This window comes from Polypterus senegalus, chromosome 3, assembly GCF_016835505.1.
Source record: "Polypterus senegalus isolate Bchr_013 chromosome 3, ASM1683550v1, whole genome shotgun sequence".
NCBI lineage: Eukaryota > Metazoa > Chordata > Cladistia > Polypteriformes > Polypteridae > Polypterus > Polypterus senegalus.
In genome coordinates this window covers 186,651,805-186,677,439 of record NC_053156.1, presented here as the reverse complement: position 1 = coordinate 186,677,439, position 25,635 = coordinate 186,651,805, and the positions used below count along the sequence as shown (strand labels likewise).

The 25,635-nt window shown below is 42.6% G+C and overlaps 1 protein-coding gene and 1 long non-coding RNA gene across 9 annotated transcripts in view; one reads left to right on the top strand and one right to left on the bottom strand.

Annotated features, from left to right (window-relative positions):
* Positions 1-9,687, top strand: part of LOC120525742 — a 42,617-nt gene extending 32,930 nt beyond the window's left edge. The window contains exons 3-4 of the long non-coding RNA XR_005633002.1: positions 1,873-1,985; positions 9,467-9,687. This is a non-coding gene — a long non-coding RNA (uncharacterized LOC120525742). The remainder of the gene's footprint in view (positions 1-1,872; positions 1,986-9,466) is intronic.
* Positions 1-25,635, bottom strand: part of otofa (otoferlin a) — a 565,861-nt gene that overhangs the window by 494,096 nt on the left and 46,130 nt on the right. The window lies entirely within an intron of this gene.

Genomic DNA, 25,635 nt, shown 5'->3' with positions numbered 1-25,635 from the left:
CAGTGTTTGGTGCATTGCGTGTCATGACTCATTATTTCCATAATTATCATTAAAATTACCTGCAATTTGTGCCACAGTCAAACTCTGTTTGTGCTAGACAGAATAGCCTTAGCTGAACTCAAGCATCAATGAGTCTTGGCCGCTGAACACCCTGTTGGCAGTTCATGGTTTTAACCTGCTCAGACCATTATCAGAAGGTATTTGTCATGGATTACTAGAAGCACACAAAAGCCAACTGTTTGGGAAAGGAATGATTTGGCTCAGGTTGCAATGGACGTCTTTGAGTAACTAATGTCAAGTTTTCTAATATAGCCACGACTTTAGCATGTATTGTTGTTACAGAGATAGTCAACATTATTTTTTTCCATATGGGAGTGGTCATAATGTTTTGCCTTATGAGAGTAAGTACATACATATGCACATACACAATTTATTACATGTACAATAAATACTTCAGCAGTTGTTAATTGATTGTTAAATGATTGTTTGATACAAGAACAAAACATAATAAAATACAATGTTCTGAATGTCAAATTGCCATATTTTAGAAGCACAATAAAGCATAGTCAATAAACATTTCAAAAAAGAAGATAAAAACCCAAAAGCCTGTAATAAGAAAACATGATATTCAGCGCCTGGACTAAAACCAATTAGGTCTGAGGTCTCTGTTGATTTACTAGATGTAAAAAAATCTATAAAAAGCAAGACAATCTTGATCAATCAAATTAGATTTCTGATGCCAGACAGGATAAAGGGGTATAAAGAGAAATAGCTAAATGTACAATAGCCTGCCTTGTTAATTCTAGCAGTTTTAATTAAAATGTGCTCTGTGTTTAATTTGTAAAATGGCAAAGTATAATCCTGGCCTTCAGTCTTTAAAGTATATGCAATGTTGAAACATGAAATGTGTTTTACTAAAAATTATACTAACTAAATTACAAATACACTCTGGTATAGATTGTAAGGAAAAAAGAGAGGAAAGGTCACTAATTTAATGACTTGTATGTAAATGAAGTTTTAAAGTTCAGTGACATGATGCATCTAGGTACTCATTGAATTGCTGCAGAAAATACAGAAAGAGAGAGAAAGATTCATGATGAATAATATGGAGTAGCACTCATAGAAAGCAGGTTGAGTGGTATGGGAGCAACACAAAATAAAAGCAGGTTAAGGGTTTGAGAGAAAAAACAAAACAATTGGGCTGATTTATTGGTCTGATAGTCCAATGGGTTTATAGTAATGTAACAAAAGTCTTTAGGGGGTTTGGTGCATATACTGTACCTGTGGTGTAAAAAAAATAGAAGTCTGAGAAATACTACAGTACAGAAGTAAATATGAAGATGACGCATCTCTCACAACAGCTGAAAATAGTCAGGATTCTATTGATATGTGGGAAGTCTTTTCTTCCTGATATTGTTAACAAGAAGAGAAAGAGTCTAGCCATAGGACTTGAATAAAGAAGAATCTATGAGTACTATTACAATTGTGGCCATTTAAGATAACATAAAATATTAGAATGTATTTTCTAATACATTCTACAGTCTTTTTTACAGACTTTTTTGCATTTTAAAAGACTGTATATAATGTTATATGTGTTTCTATTTCCTAAAATATGGGATACTTTACCATTAGAAATAACTATGCTAGTACAGTTGAACACTTCAGAACCAACCCTTTTAATCTGACTTTCTTGATCACTTAAAGAAAGAAATTATTAGTGTTGATAATATTCTTTCATCCTGAGAGAAGGAGGATACTAATTATTTACATTAAATGCAATTCTGTTTTCTGTTTTATAGGCTGGTCACTAATCACTACATTAATATGCTTTCTTTTTTTTCCTGATAATCTGTGGTGCCTCCTGATCCTAAGTGTGCTGCAGCCTCCTGTGATGCTGGGAAGATGAAGAGAGCTTAACAAGAATATCCTATTCATAGGAAGACATTTATGGACAGGAGCAGTCTTTTGGCTTTGGAACCCTACAGGTAAATTTTCCCCAACATCCTGCCAACTGGAGTTTTTATTTTTCCGTCCTCCCTGGCCATCTCACAATAATTGTAATTAAGTTAGTTATTATGGTTCTCCTCTTTTATAAATAATGGGTCTTTAGTTTTTACTGTCTTTTGTAACTTTGCTTAGCTATTATTCTTGTAAAGGACTTTGAGCTACTTTCATCTATGAAAATGTGCTATACAAATAAATGTCTTTGTTGTGTGTACTGTATATATTGGATGGTCAAGATTTATTTATGCAAATTTCATTACACTTTAACTTATTTAGTTTATTACATAGAAAATCACCCGAAAAATCACGGACCGTCGAGAAGTGTGCAAACTGACAAAATGAAGAATTGTCTTCGTGCCAAACTGGAATCGTCCCCGTATAAATCAAAGTCATCCTGACGATCTGAATCTGCATAATTAGATCTGGACCACCCTGTATGAGCAGAGAAAATGATAAAGTGGGTATATATTTGAAAATAAAAATAAATTGACTATAAGAGGGTTCAATGAGTAACACTAAGAGGAAAATGGTGAAAATGGGTGGGTCTATCTGAACAGGAAAAGAAAACCATGAGTTAAAAGGGATCAGCTGTATACTATTATACCAAACCAAATAGACAACCCATGTATCAAAAAAAAACATTTTGCAGTGGCTGAGACAGCGTGTCCATGAAACTGTATACCGATAATTCTCTTTCCGATCAGCTGCTGCTGTGATTCACACTCAGATACAGTGATATAAATACTCCAAGTGGTGCAGTGAGAGTAATATGGAAAAAGATGATCCGCTGTGGCAACTCCTAACGGGAGGAGCTGAAAGAAGAAGACGAAGAAGAAGTGAGAGTAACAACACTAAAGCAGTTATGGTATTTGGAATACTATGGCTGTTCCCTGGACCATTATATTGTTACAAGTTAATTACATTCAGATGCGTTACACTAATAAACAATATGCGGTTAGTTTCAGTGTATTTATAAAGCCGCGTCAGGAAAATAATGAGTAACCACACAGGAACAGTACCAATGCTTTGACGCTGGGTGCCGCCAGTCTGCAAAACCGAGTGGAGAACTTGCGTACAACAAGGCATGAGGTACCGTGGAAAAGTGCGTGGCTTTACGCCAAGTGTAGGTTTTATACATCGCGATTTGAACATGAAAAAACTTCTTACACAACATTTCTGTGCGTACGCACCGTTTATACATGAAGCCCCTGGTTATTACAGCAGTATTAAATTCATAGCATGACATTTTCAAAAGTAAATAACATGCAGGAGTAAACACTGATAGAATTATTGATACTGCTGTCTCTCACAGCATATTATATGCTGCTTCAGAAATGTGAAAAGAGGCTCCCTTGACTCTGAAACAATAAATTCTGCATGTATCTAAAGTTGGTCAATACAATGGCAGAGTGGCTAGCTCTTCAGCCTCAGAGATCTAAGCAGCCAGGTTCACATTTCAGCCCATTCACCCTCACTTTGGAATTTGCACAATTTCCCCATGTCTTAGTTCAGAAGATGTATGGATAGCTCTGTCTAAAGTCAAAAAAATACATAGGAGTTATAAGCCTGGCACAGAAATTTATTATTCTGCATTTTATTATTTTTGCTCTTGTATTTTCTAATATCTATATTGTAAGGGCAGTAAGATCCTCTTTTAAGAAGTCCAATCATTGTTCTCACTATTGATTAAAAAATGTACATTTTATTGACTGTTTCACCATAAACTTGATTAAATGATCAAAATACAAAATGTTCTGACCCCATATACAGCAAGAATTCAGAATATCCTGGCACATTTACATAATCCGTGAAGCAGGAAATGAGAGATATAAACTATAATACTAAAGAGTAAATCTAGTGATAAATGAGAAACTTGGACATATCTTATATATAAACGTCTACGAGTGGAAGTATGTGTGTCTGTCCGGCCCGGAAGTAAGAGGTGGAATCAGAGTAAGGGCTCTGCCTCCGAGGAAACAGAAAACTCGCTTAGCTGCTAATAACACAAGCAAGACCAGCACGTTAGCAAAACAAAACCTCAGAAGAAAAACAAAGTCACTTAGCCGCTAACACTGGCAAAGCGGTATCCCTTTTACTTTTCCTCCTGCCGCTAATACACAAGCGATGCAAGCATGTCAGCAAAAAGAAATCCTTTTAGCAGAGAGATGCTCAGAGTAGTACCTTTCCATTACCTGATATCTCCACATTTCAATTTGTTTCTGACAATTTCAATTGTTTCTAGGACACTGGGCTTTTTAAAGCACGGGCTTACACAGCTAGTATAGTATAAGGCTCAATGAAAAATGAAGAAAGTTTTGTGGAATGACCCTGACATGGGAATTCTTAGAAGACTTCCAGTCACCGTGACAATCAAAAGAAAAGTACATGTGAAAACAGTAGTTGCATTCAACCAAATATTCCACTAGAGCCTGACTTCAAGGCATTGTTGAAATTTTCAGCCCATGGACATAATTTACACTAATTATTTTGAATGAGGAATAATGATAAAATAAGAATAAAATATAATAAATAAATAATAAAACTTTGGAAATTCATGTTTATAAGTTCCAACTGATCATATATAAAGGTGGATATATTCATAGAACTGAAGGCAGAAAATATTCATAGAATTGCGACCTTGGTATGATGGAGGTTTTGTGTCTCCATGATCTTTAGAGCTACTGTAGATTGTTTGATGAAATATGCTCCTAAAATAACTACCCCAGTAATTTGGTGTAAGGGGAAAGGCCAGAGAAAGAACAATCCTAAAATTTTATTTAGGAAAAACTTGTTTGTAATAAAGACATAGGTACTCACTACTGAAAACAGTCCTAGGAGTTTTGCTCGTTCGTGAGCATCTGGTGGTGATGTGACCCATTAAACTGCTCGGTTTCATCTTGGAAAACCTCTGCGGAGCTGCCATATTGGTTCAGTACCCACTTGATGATTAGTGAGGAATGGTTGTAATACCACTTATGTGAAAGGTAAGAGTAGGATGGATTCAAACTTCCTAGAGATTGGAAATGGAAACTAAATATTGGGACATAACATGTACGTTCTGTTGCTGTCAAAAAAATCAGACCTTGTGTAGGATGGCAATAAAATTTCAAGAACATAGAGTCTAATAGTTCTCAAACTGTGAGCTAGAGTGTTTGTGTTCTTAAAAAAAATCCAGTTTTAAATACTGTCTTTAAATTGCCTCACATAGTTTTTAAATAAACATAACTCAATATGTTCTCCAGTTGTTGCATAAAACAAGTCCTATATCAATGTAGTTATTGATTTGCACATCTCAAGCTATGTGGCACACAAGGAGCTCTATTTTAAGTTTAGAATACTTTTTTTGGTGTACCATCATTTTTACAACAGTTTTAGAAAATGTCAGAATAATGCAGAAGAAAATACTTTACATTGAGAAAAGAAAAATGTTAAGAATTATTAATAGTAATGTAAAAATATGCAACAATTCATTTTATTGTTCATTATTATTATGAATTAACAAAGGTTGGTAGCCTTAATCTTTCTTTAAAAAATAAAGAACTGCTGAACGTAGAACTGCATAGCCATGAAGGCGGCTCAGCTTAAACAATGACTGAGTTATTTTCCTCTTTTGTTAAACTTAGATCATAGGTAACTTAGAAGTTACCTTTCTTCTTTTTTTGGCCTGAATTACTACGTATAATTTTTGTAAATATAAAGGTTGGATATTTAGTCTTTCAACTGGTTATTTCAATGTCAAACCACACCATTGTTCATACATTAAAAAAATTAACTAAGAAAACATTTGGTAAATGCAAGAAAAATTAAAAGACCCATACCCACAGAAAAATCTTTTGTTAAAATCACCAAAATGCAAAACAGGAAATGGGTGTTTTTTTTAAAGAAATATCATCCTTAGATTTATCCAGTAAAAGTTCAGTATTGTACATTTTAAAACCAAAAAATGGTGGTACATCAAAACATTTTAACTCATGCAGGAGGTAAGTCAAGAAGAATTATTAAAATCCCCCAGCCTCGAGATCTCCCAAAAAATGTAGTCACATACACTGATCAGTAACAACATTAAAACACTGACAGGTGTAGTGAATAACCCACCAAAAATCATTTAACGAAGGACAAGAGGTGATACAGCAACCGGGTCATGGGAACCTAATGCTCATTGATGCACATGGGGAGTAAAGGCTAGCCTGCCTCCTCTGATCCCACAAAAGAGCTACTATAGCACAAATTGCTGAAAAACTTAATACTGGCAATGACAGCATGGTCTCAGTACACACAGTGCATTGCAACTTGCCATGTATGGTAGGGTTTGGCCACAGACCAAGGCTCATTTTTGTCCACAAACTAAAGTGAGTACAATGGGCATGCAAGTGTCAGAACTGGACTGTGGAGCAATGGAAAAAGTGACCTGATCTGATGAATTATGTTGATGACCAGGTGCATGTGTGTTATTTATCTGGGGAAGAGATGGCAGCAGGATGCACTGTGTGATGCTGTGCTGATAAACCTTGGATCTTGGCATTCTTTTGGATGTTACTTCGAAACATGCCACCTACTTAAAGATTACTGCAGACCATATAACCACTTCATGGCAACAGTATGCCCTGATGGCAGTGGCCGCTTTCTACAGAATAATGCCCCCTGATACACAGCAGAAATTGTTCATGAATGGTTTGAGGTTCCTGACAAAGATTGAGGCATTGAGTTGGCCTCCAAATTCCAAATCCGAATTTGATCAAGCATCTCTGGGATATGTTGCAAAAACATGTCCAATCCATGGAGAACTAACCTCAAAACCTGTAGGACTTAATGGATTTGCTGCCAGATAACACAGGATACCTTCAAAGGTATTGTTGACTCTATGCCTTGACGGGTCAGAGTTGTTTTGGCATCATGATGGGGACCTATACAATATTAGGCAGGTGGTTTTAATGTTGTTGCTGATCAGTGTATGCATTGGTAGTCTGCTGTATTTAAACATTTACTGTGATTAATAGGTGTAGTATTATACAGAGTCATGTGCTGTGACAACTATTAGCAGTAACCAAGATCCCAGATCATATTCCATTTTGAGACATCAGGTTTGTATGAATGGGGAACTATGACAAGATGATACAACATTTGGGGGGTATGGGGGGTCTTGGCTTAAAAATGTTTGAGAACTCCTGGCATAATCAATTCAATTTCTTGCCCAGCATTTTCTCTGGAACAAGACTTAACAATCAAAAATGATCTTTATTTGTTTTTCCCCACTATGGAGTTGCCTCATAGGTGATGTTCCAATTGAATGTGGTGATGCTCACATATGCCCTAGACACAGTTCCATACAAATGGAGTTTTTTTCCAGTGCACAAGAGTCTCACCTCAATGCTGTTGTTGGCAGTAGTGTATTAAGCATCTGTATAGAATACAGTATACACACTTTTTAGAGACATTGAATTCAGTAATTAAAAGGTTAACATCTACTTTTGTGTTGTCCTACACAGAGACTTCTAAGCTCATATGGGGAATAATACTTGGAGGGGTAAGTTTGGGATTAACAGCCTACCTGTTTTTACCTGAAACAGTTTATTGGTATTAGATCACTATATTAGTCATGGGATGTATGAGTATCATGTTCAAACACAAAGTTTGCATAACTATACCTAGTATGAGAGAACCTTGGTTCAAAGATCAGTGATGTGCTTGGGTCATCTGATCTTAAACTGTACATTTTGGAGAGGTAAAGAGAAGTGAGAGGTTGTCAATTGATCACTACTTGGTGGTTAGTTGGTTTAGATGGATGGATCACCTGATGCAAAACTCCACGGGTAGTGACAGTGTGTTGACATCAACTAACTGATGCTTTTATTAGGCATGAGTTAAACTCTTATCTGTGGAAGAGATTTTACCTGAAGCTCAGGAGTGATCAGGAACATTTACTTTGAACTAACTCCACTCAAGACCCCAGTAGAAGAGGCAGCTGTGAATAGTTGTGTAAAAGTTGTTAGTGGTAAAGGAAACAGGATCAAAGGAAGAGGATTTGTGTCAAATGTTTTAGTATTCCCAGTTTAGCACTATAGGTAAAACTGGCAGTACAAGTAATAATTTCATTAGAATTAAGGAAACAGCTTTTTATTTTATATGTTTTAACCTAGAACCACAAAAAGAAAGCTCTTCCTTGGTCAAAATTACTACAATAAAAAGTCATCAATAACAGGTCTTTACCATAATTATAATCAGTTGTTTTACATTCATAATATCCAAATAACATTACAATCCACCACTGATACAATAATTAACAAACAGATTTATACTTTTTCCCATCCTTCCTTCCAGATCCCCACACATTAAAGTGATATCCCAAAGAGAAAAAATAAACCAAATAACAGGTCCTAAATATACAGTATGCAATCAACTAAGGGAATGCAGTGCAGTTTACATGCTATAAACAGCCTTAATCCTTCAGTTACTTCCTTTAGATTGTAAAGGAAGCCTTTTTAGATTGATGATAAAACACTTCCATAAAGCAGGTGTGATAAAAGGCGGTATATTGCGCCCATCCCAGTACAGACTCACACCGAGGCACGTGTAAAAACACAACAAGACTTTATTTTTCTTCAGCTGGAGGGCACGTCTTCCCCTTGAACCCCCCAGCCACAACACAGTTCAAGTAAGCACAGTAACCACAACAAACACTCTTCTGGAACCACTACTCCTCCCGTCTAGCTTCATCCTCCACCACCTGACTCTGGCTCTCGAGTGGTGGTTGCTGGCCCCTTTTATAGCACACCCGGAAGTGCTCCAGGTGCTTGATCACCTGTTTCTAAATGCAGTTCCGGGCAGGGCTGCAGAGTCGTCCATGCAGCACCCCCTGGCGGCCACCCCAGATCCCAACAGGGCTGTGGAGAACTCCATTTCCCATGGAGCCCGGCGGGAAACTGAGGGACCATCGTCAGTCAGGGAGGCTGCCACCAAGCTTCCTGGGGGAGGTACTGAGAAGCCCATGGTTGCTCCCACGAAACATATGCAGAAGGAGTGTCCCGGCCGGGCATGGGACCTAACCGCCTGCCACACAGGGTTGAACCATAAATTAACAAACATCTTTCACCAGTCTTTCAAATGAAATTATTTTAATTTTTGGCCAAAATTTGGTCAGCCATTTGACTTCTTTTATGAAAGTTCCCAGTGAGCAATTCCCTCCATAGAAATCTGATATTTAGTCAGATACCAGTACTTGGTGTGAGATGAAATGTCGATAATAGTGAAATCTTTACCCGACCTTCCAACTTTCTTTTTTCCATGTTTCTTTGAAAGGTGCTACTCCAAGAACAACTACTGTATGGTGAATCTCCCTGTCTAACATATATGAGTTGTCACACATGTGCGCATGGGAGGCAGGTAAAGGGCTTGAGTAAGGGCGATTCCGAGTGAGACCGGGATGTGGCAGAGTGCACTGATTCTTTTTCTTGCTTTCCTGCAGACCATCCATGGGAGATTCCACCTGGCCCTGTTGATGTCACTTCTGGGCCTGAGCCTATAAAGGAAGACCTTGTCGGCTCCGGCCCCTTTGATGTTACGTCCGGGCTCAAGCCTATGGCTGAAGACCCTTATGAGCCCGACCCATCTGACTTCACTTCCTGTCTTCCCCTTTAAAAGCCTCTCTTGCCACTTACTGGTTCTTTATTAAACTGTTCTTTTTGGGACAACCCTGTTCAATGTCTTCAGGAAAAGTTCTTGGTTTACCAATCATGTCTATATATATATATATATATATATATATATATATATATATATATATATATATATATATATATATATATATATATATATATATATATATATTTGTAATTACATGCTATTTGTAGTAACCAAAATGCTGAGATCATGAATAGAAGCAGCCAAAATCAAAGACTTTGCACAGGCTATTTGGGGTCACTTTCCATGATAAGGTGAGGAACTTGGTAGTATACAGTATAATGCCCCTGGAGGAATCTGCTTCTCCAGATTAAGAAAACACTGTTGAGGTGTTTTGGGAATTTAGTTAGGAAGCCCCTAGGTATATTTCAATGGAAATATTCCAGACATTGCTCACTGGCAAATAACTCTTGGACAGTCCCAGGATACACGGGAGAGATTATATATCTTAACTGACCTAAGATGGTCTGAGAGAATTCACTAAGAGAAGCAAAAAAAAAAAAAAAGTTGTCATCATGATCATCATCAGGAAAAGCAGAGCAGAAGTGAAGAGTCTTCTGAAAAGAATGCATCTGTCTTACTTTAGAGTAAAACAACTTGCCAACATACGTGTTATGAGCACCCACTAAAATAAATATTTTAACTTTAAATATGTTGAGCTTCTTGTATTGTGTGCTCCAAAGTAAAGCATATTGATAGCACATTTTAAGAGTGTGAAATAATAATAATAACAATAATAATACATTTATTTAGCACCTTTCCCATTTTCAAGCCACTTAATCTGTTTAGTAGACATCTTGCCTCTTTTAATATGTTAACATGACAGAGTACTCTACATCACATTCCTAATGTTAGAATTAGAGAAGATAACAAAATTAAAATGATTAAATAATATTAAATTTTGAGTTTAGATACTTTGCTATTTGTTGGTTTGGAATTAAGATACATGTACATTTGAGGGTAACTGGTATCAAATGCCTGGCAAATCCAGGACTCTGCATTTAAATATAAGCCTACAAACAACAAATATCTTTATGTGGGCTTTGTACATTTTCCCTGTGGTGTCATAAATTTTTCTCCAAGTACTATTGTTTTCCTTCCACACCCAAAGAATTGTGCTTCAGACTGACTGAAAAATAAATTATGAGGAACTGTGGTTGAAATTGACAAGTGGGGCCATAAAATAAATGGATGGATAAGTCAGAGAAAATGTAATTCTTAACCAGATCTGTGAACTGCTATAAAACTACATTTAATTGTATTGGACACATATGGAATTTATCAAATATTTTCAATGCAAAACAAATTCAGATGAAGAGTATGGAGTGCTGTAGCTGACTCACAACTTCAGGCCTAGATCAAATGCAAAGCCATGAACTGAAGGTAAGGGTTACATGTCTTCTCTTTATTCTGATAGATTTTCTTTGAGCAGGTTAGACATAGTCATTTCTAACTGTCAATATACTTGATGCTAGTACTATCAAAGTTTCATTGATAGATTTAGTGCTTCATTGTTTAGATTTCCACACAGTAAAGTTTGTTATAAAAGAACATGATTTATAGTGTGCTTTAACACCTCAGTTCTGCTGTGATGCCTGCTTAAACAGGACACTTCCTACAACATCTGACTGGGTCTGGCACTTGCACAAAGATGATTGGATCAGATTTTCTTTTTTTGTCTTAAAGCACTGTTTAGTCTGACAGAAACCAAATAATAAACACCATCTATTTGTAACATGCTTTAAGAAAATCATGCTGTAAAATTATATAGTAGACTAAAATAGAAAGATGACAAAAGAATTTAAAAAAATCTTCTTTACCATTTAATAATTTAAACATTTCATACTGTTTATTTTACACAACTTGGTTCACAAGTTTCACACTATTGTTCTATAACACATTCATTACAATTTGCATGCTTAAAATACTGTTTCTAATAGTAATAACACAGTGTATACCATGGTAAAAGGAATCAAGTGAAATTACAGAGACAAAGTTTAAAATGATTATCGTAGACAAAAATACAATTTTAAGCATTGTAATGTGTGATACTTTAAAAGTATACGTTTTACAAGACAGGTCTTAGGTATATCACCTGTTTTATCCAGAATATTTTATAAGTTTGATTTAGTTACATAATGTATTCAAAATATTATATTTAATGTTTAAATGCATTGGCTCCAGCAGACCCCCGTGACCCTGTATTCGGATTCAGCGGGTTAGAAAATGGATGGATGGATGGATGGATGGATGTTTAAATGCTAATTATTAGAGAAACCTTCGTAACTGGATTAGCACAGCTGAAAACTGTTATTTTGTTCAATAAAGTATTAAAGTATTAAAGTGTGTATCTGTCAGGCATTATTTAAGGAAGCAGCCATCAGAGGACTTGTTTTTCATCCATTTCTCAAACTACAGACTGTAATATATTTATTCTTTTATTTACAGTGCAGGTCAAAGCCTAGACGGAGCCCTAGGCAGGAGGTTGGGGGATTGATGCTCATCCTTGATTTCCCAAAACAGAGCCCCTCAGTGTCCATAGCGCACATTTTTAGTATTATTAGTCTCTAAGTCCCCCTTGATGGTTCCCATCAGTGTTTGTAGCACTTGCCCCTCGAGTTACCAAAACACTGCCCCTCGAGGTCCAAAGCTCATGCATAACAGAAAGATACTGAAAACACCACCAAGCTCAGCACTGTCCAGAAAAATGAGAGAAATGGCAAATAACCAACAACAGTGGCATTCGTGCTGTTGTTCTTTGAGTAGGTTGCCGGTTTGAAATTTGAATAATTGTTTGCAGAGTCATCCGTATTTTTTTTTGTTTTTCGTCTTCCCAAAAAAGCAGATTACATGGTTTTGCCACATTATCTAACATATCGTCTGTTGCTGTTGATGAAGATGATGAATTAACTTTAAGCATGATTATGGATGAGCTAAGAGAGTTTACTAAAAGATTGGTTCGTAAATATATACACTGGTTCAGATATATATATCGGTTCGGATACATTGGTTTTAGTACATCCGTTCAGATATATATTTATACATTAGTTTGAATACATCCGTTCAAATATATACATTGGTTGAGATATATATATTGGTTGATATACATTGGTTTAAATATATATATTGGTTAAAATAGATTGGTTCAGATATATACATCGGTTCAGATACATCCGTTCTGATATATATATTGGTTCAGATAGATCCGTTCAGATATATACATTGGTTGGGATTTATGGGCAGGCACAACGCGGCCATCCATGTTTAGCATCTCCCTTTCGCTTCATCATTGTTTCAACACTGTTGTAATTATTGTGCAAATTTTATACAAGTAGCATACGCCTGTCTGTCGTGTTTTGTTTCGTAAGCCCTCTTGGTTGGGGGTCCTCGATTTCAAAGTACTTTTTTTTCCCTTTCATTATTTAAAACACTTGCACAGATACCCGCCTCTTCGCCTTGCTCCGTCCTGCCCCGGCTCATTGTACCCCCCTCACTCGCTCCCTGTTGTCCCAACCATGACAGATTCTTCTCAAAAGCAGAGTTACCAGGAAGCATTAATCGCAACCACAGTACGTCCCATTTTTTATACCTCATGAGACGCTGGTTTATCATTGGTGGAAAGCCGCCCGGTGATATCTGTTATTCCGTATTGGCAGCATTTCATTAATGATCTGTTTCAGCAAGGAACTTAGTCCTGTTTGCTGAAAGGATGTTATGGAGGAAAACACTGGAATAGCGCTGTTTCTTCTGAATGTTTATCAGTGATCAGGGACCAGAATGATTAGAATATTCCTGCTTCACAAATAACTAATGTCTGTTTCTATTGTAAAACTGAGAAAACCACACACGCGCGGGTACACAACACAAACACTCAAACTCACAAATTGTGGGTCGCACACACTACTGATTAAGTGTATCTGTCACGGATGATAATTTTTTTCACCCAATAAAACTTTAGTTCGTCAAAGTTAGAAAGCAGCGCGGTGATTTCTATTATTCCTTATTGGCAGCATTTAATTTAAAGATGATTCACGTCAACAAGGTGAAAGAGTCTCTTATTTTGACAGGGCGATCTTTTTTTAGGCTTAAGCATTTTTGATTGACTTACAAAAGAAAATAGTTGTTACTTACACTCTTTGCTTCAAATTGGCTTTTTAAAAAACCTTTTTGATATAATTTATTTATGACAGTATAAAATAAAAAAGTAGTACTCAAAATTATAATGCGCATATCTAACAGGAAGAGGTGGGTGGTTGTAAGAGTACGATTGCTGACTCGCAGTTAAATGATCACTGGTTTGTGTCCTGGGGGGCTCCCTTTCTGTTATTTTATTTATTTATTTTTACAAATTGCTTGAGTAGTAAGAAAGGCGCTATAAAAACGTAAAGAATTAATAATAATAATAATTGTAGTAGTAATATTATTATTATTATTATTATTATTGTAGCGACCCGTGGAGGAGTCTTTAAAGATTTCGAGCCGAACTCTGCCGTGCACCTCTCCGAAGCTGTCGGCTAGCGGCTTGCCAGCGCCATGCACGCAACTGCACCCAGCTCTTTAAGAAAGAGAACACTCGTGCCCCATACACCGCACGACTCGAAAGTGTCTCGGTAGTTTGCTTAGATAAATCTTAGCAATAAACAGCTCTGTCCTGTTGTATCTTTTATTACAGAAGATAGTCAGAAACAAAAGCTCAACATTATTGCGCCATTGCCAAGGTCAAGCACGAAGACACATTTCAATAAATTGGTACTTTTACAAAATAAATAACCCCGGACGGCATAACCCAAACCCACCCAACCAATTAAATACAAACACACCATTATTTACAACACAAATGACAATACGTAAATTTCGACATACAATAAGCTTTTTATAAATTACCCATAATTTCCCACAAACTATTTACATAAATTACCCATGAGGCGCCACTCCCAGCGCTTGCTGCCGGGTTGTTACACAGCCCCTCCTAAGAGGGTTAGTGTCCCCACAACCCTACTCATCACAGATAAAATCACGTAAATGTCCTGGCCGCCGACGGACACGCTTTGTCCTGCCGGAGGTGCCATCACTGGTGTCGGGCTCAGTCCTGTCACTGTCTGACTCGGTGCCGGGGTGGAGGTTGGAGAACCGCTTATATTTTCGAGTTGTTGTTGCTCTGGGGCCAGTGGGTGGTATGGTGCTAAACGGTCCTTGTGCAGCACCACCCGCCTGCCTCGTCCCAGGCATTCGACTCGGAAAACTACCTCCGATATTTTGTCCAATATTTCTCCCGGTCCTTGCCAATGGTGGGCTAGTTTTGGGGACAATCCCGTTTCCGCTTGGGCAAAATACCCACACTTTGTCCCCTGGCTTCAGCGTCGGGCCATGAGCCCGTGAGTCATAAGCCCGCTTTTGGCGCTCCAGCTCCCTCCAGGGCCTCCCTGGCCAGTCGATGAACGGTGTCCAGCCGCTCTTTTAGCCGCCTAAAATAATCCATTTCGGGCCCACCAATAATCTCAGGCTCAGGGGTGAGCCAAACACTAAATCCACCGGCGCGAAGTTCCCTTCCAAACATCAGCCCGCTGGCATGCATTGGCTCGACTCCTGCACTGCTGTCCGATATGCCCATAGGACCAAAGGCAAATGTTGGTCCCAGTCCCGCTGGTGTTGACTGGTCAGAATTGCCAGTTGAGTGGCCAGGGTGCGATTAAATCGCCAGACCAATCCATCACTTTGTGGGTGAAGGGGTGGTCCGGTCTTTTCACCCCAGTCGCTGACACACCTCCTGAACAAACGGCTCTCAAAGTTCCGCCCTGATCGCTGTGGAGCTCGTCCGAACTCCAAATCGAGTGAACATTTCATCCACGAGTTTTGGGCAGCTGTGGGGCACTCTGATCCGGAACTGCATACGCCTCTGGCCATTTGGTAAAGTAGTCCATTGCTACCAAAACGTAGCGATTTCCGCTTCCGTTACAGGAAAAGGACCCAGTATGTCCACGCCAATTCTCTCCATGGGTGCCCCGACCAGGTATCGTTGCAATGGCGCGTGAGAACGCTTGACCAGGTCCTTTTTGTGCAGTGCAGACGTCACAGCAGTGGACGTGTAGCTCTGCGTCTTGCCGACACCCGGGCCAATAAAACCGCTGCCGTAGTCGACGCACTGTCTTAGCGTTCCCGTAATGTCCGGATCCAGCCGCTCCGTGGACCCATCGGAGGACCTCGGCGCAAAGCCTGGGGAACCAGTAGTTGTAGCCGGTCAATTCCTCCCGGGTGCGTGCCACCGCCTGTAGATTACGCCATCGTGCAACTCCAAGTTGCCCAACTGAGAGTGGAGTATTTTGAGTTCAGGCCCCTGTGACGACACGGTTTGCCAGTCGGGACGTTCTTGTGTCTCCAACCAGCCCTTTACCTTTTCTAGTGCTTGATCGTCGCCTGTAACTGCCTCAATTGGTCAATAGTGTACGGCTCCCCTACTCCAACAGTGTCATCTATCCTTGCGGATGCGGACGATGGCCCCAGCCCCCTTTCTTCCTGTCGGCGCAATATCGACATTCATTGCTGAGGCATGGACGCCTGGAGAGGGCATCAGCGTTGGCATGCTGCCGTCCCGGTCGGTGCTGTATCTCAAAGTCATATTCTTGTAGAATCTCCATCCACCTTGCCACCTGGCCCTCTGGTTGCCTGAAATTCAACATCCAGGTGAGGCTAGCATGGTCAGTCCGCAGTGTGAACCTAGTGCCCAATAGGTAGGGCCGAAAGTGCCGTACCGCTAGGATCACTGCCAACAGTTCCCGCCAGTGACACAGTAATTCCTCTCCGGTCGACTGAGGCTGCAGCTGTAATAAGCTATCACTCTTTCTCCAGCCTCCCCCTTCTGTGAGAGCACGGCCCCAATCCCCACATTGCTAGCGTCAGTGTCCACCACAAAAGGTTGGTTGGGGTCAGGGTACGCCAGGACGGCGCGCTGACGAGGGCAGCCTTTAACTGTTGGAAGGCGGCTGTGCAATCCTCCGTCCACCCAAACTGTTGGCCCTTACTCGTTAGTCGGTGCAAAGGGCTGGCAATGGTCGCAAAGTTTTTTACGAATCTTCGGTAGTAGGAGGCTAAACCCAAAAAGCTCCGCAGTTCAGTGATATTGGCTGGTGGGGGCCAGTTGCTCACGGCAGTCACCTTCGCGGGGTCTGTAGCCACCCCACTCTCGCTGATTACGTGCCCTAGAAACTGAGTCTGTCGGGTGAGAAGATTGCATTTCTCAGGGTTTAACCGCAACCCGGCGCTACGAATGGCGGTCAGGACCTCCCTTAAATTGTGCACCGCCTGGTCAAAGTCTCTGGCATGAATCAGCAGGTCATCTAAATAGACCACACAACGGGTTCGGGGATGTCTTTAGGCCCCGCTCCATTAGTCTTTCAAACGTGGCCGGCGCATTACAAAGTCCAAACGGCATTACCTTAAACTGCCACAGCCCTTGTCCGATGGTGAATGCAGTTTTGGGTCGGTCCTCTGCTGCCAGTTCTACCTGCCAATATCCACTGCGCAAGTCCAAAGTGCTGAACCAACGGGATCCAGCCACATAGTCCAATGCATCATCGATGCGAGGCAATGGGTAAGAGTCTTTTCGAGTGACTGCATTTAATTTACGAAAGTCCACACAAGGGCGCCAACCCCCCGTTTTCTTCCGCACCATGACCATGGGTGCGCCCAGGACTGTCAGAAGGCTCAATGATGTCGTTGGTTACCATCTCGCTAATCAATTCTTGGCAGCTTGGCGTTTTGCAAGAGGCAATCTGTGGGGGCGCAACCGAATGGGGGCGGCGTGGCCAGTGTCAATGTGGTGTTTGACTAACGAGGTTCTGGTGCAGTCCTCTTCTCGAGCCGCAAAATGTCCACAAAGTCGTTCAATACTTTCTGGAGTTGCTCCTGCTGTGGCGTGCTCAGCTGTTCACCACTTCGATGGCCCAATTCCTCCACAGCAGCAACCGGCTCAGTGGATGGGTGGTCGTGTGAGGAAAACCGTTGGGGAGCACTGGTCTGAGCTGCAATACTCTCCTGGGGGTCCTCTTCAGTCCCTGCATCTTCCGAACAACGGTCGGGAGCCGGTGAGCCGTGGTGTCCAGGCAAATCCAAGCTAACAGCCCTTCCAGGATGATTCCAGCCCGATTGGAGCGACACAGTCTCATTACCTACGCGAGGATGGCCCTGGACACATCAACACATGCTCCCCAGTGGGCCAGCAAGTCTAACCCAATTATGCATTTGTCTTTAATGTCCATGAGCCAGAATTCGTGGCTGGTCTGGCTCGTCCCTACTACTACAGTCAATAGTTTCTTTCCGGCATTTTGTCCGCTCACCCGTAACGCGCGCAGTTCGATGTTAGAAGGAGTCCAGTCTTTTGGAAGAGGACCAGCTGTTTCGGGCAACACTCCTCTCTGTAATAGACAAATAGTGGACCCCGTGTCCACTAAGGCACTGCATGGCCGTCCGCCTATAATGCAGTCTAGGTACAGTCCACCTGAAAACCCACAGCCCCACTTTAGGGCAGTCATTGCGGAGGGATGATGATGGCTGGGCGCGACTGACCTCCACACCCTCAGGTTGGTCCCTTTCTACCACTCGCCAACTGCTCTCGTAGCGGCTTGGGCGTGATGATTGACGTGCGGAGACCCAAGCTGTAGTACCTCTTCAGCCCGCTCAGCCTCCCGTAGTGCCTCACTCAAATGTCTGGGCGACAGCAGACAGACATGCTGACGGAGACGCTCTGGTGTAAGGCCCCGCAGGAAAGCATGAACACTGAGTTCTTCCCTTGCTGCTGTCGAGAAAGTAGGGTAACCTTTCCGCATAGACCCTGATGTCAGCTGCAAATGCTCCCACACTCTCACCTTCACGCCGATGTCGGTTTGTCAGCTCCTCCCTGTTGTGTTCCGCTGAGGTTCTCTGTCCAAAGCGACGGGTGAGAGCATCGGTGAGGGCCTGAAGATCACGACACTCCTCAGGCGGCAGGTCGATGAGTACCTGAAGTGCGGGACCCTCCAAGGCAAGGGCCAAGTGTGTTGCAGCTTCCTCGCAGCTCCAACCATTGTGAAGAGCAGCCAGATCCACTTGTGCAAGGTATGGCTCAGGGCGCCAACCCGCTGTATCGTGGCAGCTTAGCGGGTGACCGTGTGGGAGGACCGCCGACTGGTGATTTGGGGTGTCGTTGCGGCAGCTACAGGTTCATTCCGCCGTGCCTAGAAGATCGCAACACTGTCCGGGGAATACTGGCACCCTCAGGCCAGTTTGTCCTTTTTCTCCGTGCAGTTCTGCTGATCAGGCGCTCCAACATAACGCTATTTTCCGAGATGGCACGCTCTATTTCTTCAAGACTCTGTTCCATGACGGCGTCTTCTTAACAGCCTGGTCTCCCACTTCTGACACCAATGTAGCGACCCGTGGAGGAGTCTTTTAAGATTTCGAGCCGAACTCTGCCGTGCACCTCTCCGGCTGTCGGCTAGCGGCTTGCCAGCGTCATGCACGCAACTGCACCCAGCTCTTTAAGAAAGAGAACACTCGTGCCCCATACACCGCACGACTCCGAGTGTCTCGGTAGTTTGCTTAGATAAAATCTTAGCAAATAAACAGCTCTGTCCTGTTGTATCTTTTATTACAGAAGATAGTCAGAAACAAAAGCTCAACATTATTGCGGCCATTGCCAAGGTCAAGCACGAAGACACATTTCAATAAATTGGTACTTTTACAAAATAAATAACCCCGGACGGCGATGACCCAAACCCACCCAACCAATTAAATACAAACACACCATTATTTACAACACAAATGACAATACGTAAATTCGACATACAATAAGCTTTTATAAATTACCCATAATTTCCCCAAAACTATTTACATAAATTACCCATGAGGCGTCACTCCGCCAACGCTTGCTGCCGGGTTGTTACATTATTATTATACGTGTGAATGCATGATCAAATTCAGCCGCGGCGTAGTGGGGTATGAATAGGTAATACCACGAGTTCATTGAAATAATTACACAGCAAGGTGCACACGCAATACAAACATAATGTGTATATTATTGAAGTAAAGGTTCATATAAATTAATTATGTACAACTTTTTAACAAGTTGAGAGATGTCAACTGGTTAAAATGCACGAAATTATACATGTATTGCTTTATAGTCCACACATAGTGTATGTATATTATTAAAATAATGATATAAAAATCCTATAAAACGGTATAGAATCTGGCAGAGACTTATGTTGTGTTAAATTTCTTCAAAGACGTTTTTAATTATTTTGCTTTAAAAAATCTTACGACAAACATGTGAACCGTTGAAAATCGCTGATCTTAATCAATTTGTTTAACGCATCCTCCGTGCAAAATGCTGTCATATCTGTTAGTGAACATGCATGCGCAGCGATGTCCTGATGTCTGCGTTCTAAAGGCTGCATGGTATATTAAACGCTATTGACGCTTTACTGGGGTGGTCTGTGATTGAGGGCGGACAGTAAACTTTGTTAAAATGATATCGAAAAATACCAGTAGTCAGTTGTGTTTTCAGTCGTTTTGACGTATTTACTGTTTTGTTACCAAAAAATTCTTCAACGGGGTTCATCAACAAAGAAACGTGGATAGTAAGATTTAGTAAAATACCAGTAATAATAATACATTGCTTGACACCCAGTAACACTTTACAAAGACATTTAAAAGACAGCTCGTTAAAATAAATGTAGAATCCATTGTCATGCTATAAGTGACAGCTTATTCTTAAACATTTACACAGGTGGTTTTTCCTGGGAATAGAAAAGGAGAAAAAAATCCACGGGAAATGTTTTGTTGTTGAACTCAAATTTCACCTCCGCCATGTTAGTCATTAAAACTATTGGAATGAAATACAGTTCTATATAAATAAATAAAAAAATTTCCTACCACACCCACCCTATACATTGGAGAGGAATCTCATTTTCACAGCAGGTGCAATTATCCTATAAAACACATAGGAGTTCTGTGCACCGTTTTTCATGGGAGATTAAAACTCATCAAATGTATTTAAAAAAACTTTTAGCAGCCTGTGGCATTCCTCATCTGCAGTGGTCCATTACAAAATGAACACCATGCAGTTAAAATTGTGCACAGTTTCTTTAATAAGCCTATCAGACAGTCTTTTATAACGTTTTCATATCGAGTGGAGAGGACAATGGGACACAGTAGACTTGAAAGTGATGTAGAAGACTTTCATCAATCTTTTACCATTGATTTCAGATAATATTAGTTATCCAGTGCTCATTTCGAAAGCAGCAGACAGTGTGCACACAAGCCCATGGATCTGCTCCAGCCATGGAAATGAGTGTTGCCTGTAGGGGATAGGATGCCAACACATAGTGGAGAAGATTAGATAGAAAACTATATCTACAACCTTTCAAAATCAATTTTACATATTTTTACCTCTCCGGTGTTCATTTTGTAATCAGCAGTCAGAGGGCACACATTTTATGTCTCTACAGCAGCCATGGAAAACGAGCGTTCCGACCAGTGGCTGACACATGCGTTTTAATTCCAATAGTTTTAATGACTCAATTGGCGAAGGTGAAATTTGAGTTCAACAACAAAACAATTTCCTGTGGATTTTTTTTTCTCCTTTTTTATTCCCAGGAAAAACCAACTGTGTAAATGTTTAAGAGCAAGCTGTCACTTACAGCATGACAATGGATTGCTATATTTATTTTAACGAGCTGTCTTTTAAATGTCTTTGTAAAGTGTTACTGGGTGTCGAGCAATATATTATTATTACTGATATTTTACTACTTTACTGATTTTTTACTACTCCTCCTTGAACCGTCACCTTATCGTGGTGGAGGGGTTTGCGTGTCCCAATGATCCTAGGAGCTATGCTGTCCGGGGCTTTATGCCCCTGGTAGGGCCACCCAAGGCAAACTGGTCCTGGGTGAGGGATGAGACAAAGAGCGGTTCAATAAACCTCCAATGAAAAATAAAAACTTTGGACGACGTTTTCCCTTGCCCGGACGCGGGTCACCGGGGCCCCCCTCTGGAGCCAGGCCTGGAGGTGGGGCTCGATGGCGAGCGCCTGGTGGCCGGGCCTGCACCCATGGGCCTGCCGGGCACAGCCCAAGAGGTAACATGGGTCCTCCTCCCCATGGGCTCACCACCTATGGGAGGGGCCAAGGAGGTTGGGTGCAGTGTGAGTTGGGTGGTGGCGAGGAGGGACCTTGGCGGTCTGATCCTCGGCTACAGAAACTGGCTCTTGGGACGTGGAATGTCACCTCTGAAGGGGAAGGAGCCTGAGCTAGTGCGCGAGGTCGAGAGGTTCCGGCTAGATATAGTCGGACTCACCTCAACGCACAGCTTGGACTCTGGAACCAATCTCCTTGAGAGGGGCTGGACTCTCTACCACTCTGAGAGGCGCCGAGCAGGTGTGGGCATACTTATTGCCCCCCGACTCGGAGCCTGTGCATTGGGGTTTACCCCGGTGGACGAGAGGGTGGCCTCCCTCCGCCTTCGGTGGGGAAGGGTCCTGACTGTTGTTTGTGCGTATGCGCCAATCAGCAGTTTGGAGTATCCACCCTTTTGGAGTCTCTGGAGGGGTTGCTAGAGGGCATACCTTCTGGGATTCCCTCGTTTTGCTGGGAGACTTCAATGCTCACGGGGCAATGACAGTGAGACCTGGAAGGGCGTGATTGGGAGGAATGGCCCCCCCGATCTGAACCCGAGCGGTGTTTTGTTATTGGACTTCTGTGCTCGTCACGGATTGTCCATAACGAACACCATGTTCAAGCATAAGGGTGTTCATATGTGCACTTGGCACCAGGACACCCTAGGCCTCAGGTCGATGATCGACTTTGTGGTCGTGTCGCGGACTTGCGGCCATATGTCTTGGACACTCGGGTGAAGAGAGGGGCGGAGCTGTCAACTGATCACCACCTGGTGGTGAGTTGGCTTCGATGGTGGGGGAAGATGCCGGTCAGACCTGGTAGGCCCAAACGTGTTGTGAGGGTCTGCTGGGAACGGCTGGCAGAGTCCCCTGTCAGAAGTAGCTTCAACTCCCACCTCCGCAGAACTTCAACCACGCCCCGAGGGAGGTGGGGACATTGAGTCCAATGGGCCATGTTCCGTGCCTCTATTGTTGAGGCGGCTGACCGGAGCTGTGGCCGCAAGGTGGTCGGTGCCTGTCGTGGCGGCAATCCCCAACCCGCTGGTGGACACCGGCGTGAGGGATGCCGTCAAGCTGAAGAAGGAGTCCTATAGGACTTTTTGTCCTGTGGGTCTCTGGAGGCAGCTGATAGGTACCGCAGGCCAAGCGAACGCGGCTTCGTTGTTGCTGAGGCAAAACTCGGGCATGGGAGGAGTTTGAGAGGCCATGGAGAACGACTTTCGGACGGCTTCGAGGAGATTCTGGTCCACCGTCCGGCGCCTCAGGAGGGGAAGCAGTGCAGTGTCAACACCGTATATAGTGGGGATGGTGCGCTGCTGACCTCACTGACGCTAGGGTCGGTGGGAGGAGTACTTCAAGACCTCCTCAATCCCACTAACATGCCTTCCACGAGGAAGCAGAGCCTGGGGACTCTGAGGTGGGCTCTCCCATCTCTGGGACTGAAGTCACCGAGGTGGTCAAAAACTCCTTGGTGGCAGGGCCCCGGGTGGATGAGATACGCGAGTTCCTTAAGGCTCTGGATGTTGTAGGACTGTCTTGGTTGACACGCCTCTGCAACATCGCATGGACATCGGGACAGTGCCTCTGGATTGGCAGACGGGGTGGTGGTCCCCTCTTTAAAAGGGGACCGGAGGGTGTGTTCCAACTATAGAGGGATCACACCCTCAGCCTCCCTGGAAAAGTCTATTCGGGGTTCTGGAGAGGAGGGTCCGCCGGATAGTCAACCTCGGATTCAGGAGGAACAGTGTGGTTTTCGCCCTGGTCGCGAACAGTGGACCAGCTCTTCACCCTTAGCAGAGTCCTGGAGGGTGCATGGGAGTTTGCCCGACCGGTCTACATGTGTTTTGTGGACTTGGAAAAGGCATTCGACCGTGTCCCTCGGGAATCCTGTGGGGGTGCTCGGGAGTATGGGGTACCGGACCCCTGATAAGAGCTGTTCGGTCTCTGTACAACCGTGTCAGAGCTTGGTCCGCATTGCCGCAGTAAGTCGAGCCCGCTTCCAGTGAGAGTTGGACTCCGCCAGGGCTGCCCTTTGTCACCATTCTGTTCATAACTTTTATGGACAGAATTTCTAGGCGCAGCCAGGGTGTTGAAGGGGTCCGTTTGGTGGACTCAGGATTGGGTCACTGCTTTTGCAGATGATGTTGTCCTGTTTGCTTCATCAGGCCGTGATCTTCAGCTCTCTGGATCGGTTCGCAGCTGAGTGTGAAGCGGCTGGGATGAGAATCAGCACCTCCAAATCCGAGCATGGTCCTCAGCCGAAAAGGGTGGAGTGCCCTCTCAGGGTTGGGGAGAGATCCTGCCCCAAGTGGAGGAGTTCAAGTATCTCGGGGTCTTGTTCACGAGTGAGGGAAGAATGGAGCGTGAGATCGACAGGCGGATCGGTGCGGCATCCGCAGTGATGCGGGCTCTGCATCGGTCTGTCGTGGTGAAAAGGAGCTGAGCCGTAAGGCAAAGCTCTCAATTTACCAGTCGATCTACGCTCCTACCCTCACCTATGGTCATGAGCTATGGGTAGTGACCGAAAGAACGAGATCGCGAATACAAGCGGCTGAAATGAGTTTCCTCCACAGGGTGTCTGGGCTTTCCCTTAAAGATAGGGTGAGAAGCTCAGTCATCCGGGAGGGGCTCAGAGTAGAGCCGCTGCTCCTCCGCATCGAGAGGAGTCAGATGAGGTGGCTCGGGCATCTGATCAGGATGCCTCCTGGACGCCTCCCTGGTGAGGTGTTCCGGCACGCCCAACCGGGAGGAGGCCCCGGGAAGACCCAGGACACGCTGGAGGGACTATGTCTCCCGGCTGGCCTGGGAACGCCTTTGGGATTCTCCCGAAGAGCTGGAAGAAGTGGCCGGGAGAGGGAAGTCTGGGCCTCTCTGCTTAAGCTGCTGCCCCCGTGACCCGACCTCGGATAAGCGGAAGAGGATGGATGGATGGATGGATATTTCACTAAATCTTACTATCCATGTTTCTTTGTTGATGAGCCCCGTTGAAGAATTTTTTGGTAACAGAACAGTAAACACGCCAAAACGACTGGAAACACAACTGACTACTGGTATTTTTCGATATAATTTTAACAAAGTTTACTGTCCGCCCTCAATCACAGAGCACCCCAGTAAAACGTCAATAGCGTTTAAAATACCTGCAGCCAGAACGCAGACATCAGGACATCGCTGCGCGTGCATGCTTACTAACAGATATGACAGCATTTTGCACGGAGGATGCGTTAAACAAATTGATTAAGATCAGCGATTTTCAACGGTTCACATGTTTGCCGTAAGGTTTTTTAAAGCAAAATAATTAAAAACGTCTTTGAAGAAATTTGACACAACATAAGTCTCCGACGCAGATTCTATACCATTTTATAGGATTTTTATATCATTATTTTAACAATATACATACACTATGTGTGGACTATAAAGCAATACATGTATAATTTCGTGCATTTTAACCAGTTGACATCTCTCAACTTGTTAAAAAGTTGTATATAATTTATATGAACCTTTACTTCAGTAATATACACATTATGTTTGTATTGCGTGTGCACCTTGCTGTGTAATTATTTCAATGAACTTGTGGTATTGTCCCTATTCATACCCCACTACGCAGCGGCTGAATTTGATCATTTTTATAGCGCCTTTCTTACTACTCAAAGCAATTTGTAAAAATAAAAAATAAAATAACAGAAAGGAAGCCCCCAGGACACAAACCTGTGATCATTTAATTGCGAGTCAGCAATCGTACTCTTACAACCGCCTCTTCCTGTTAGATATGCGCATTATAATTTTGAGTACTACTTTTTAATTTTATACTG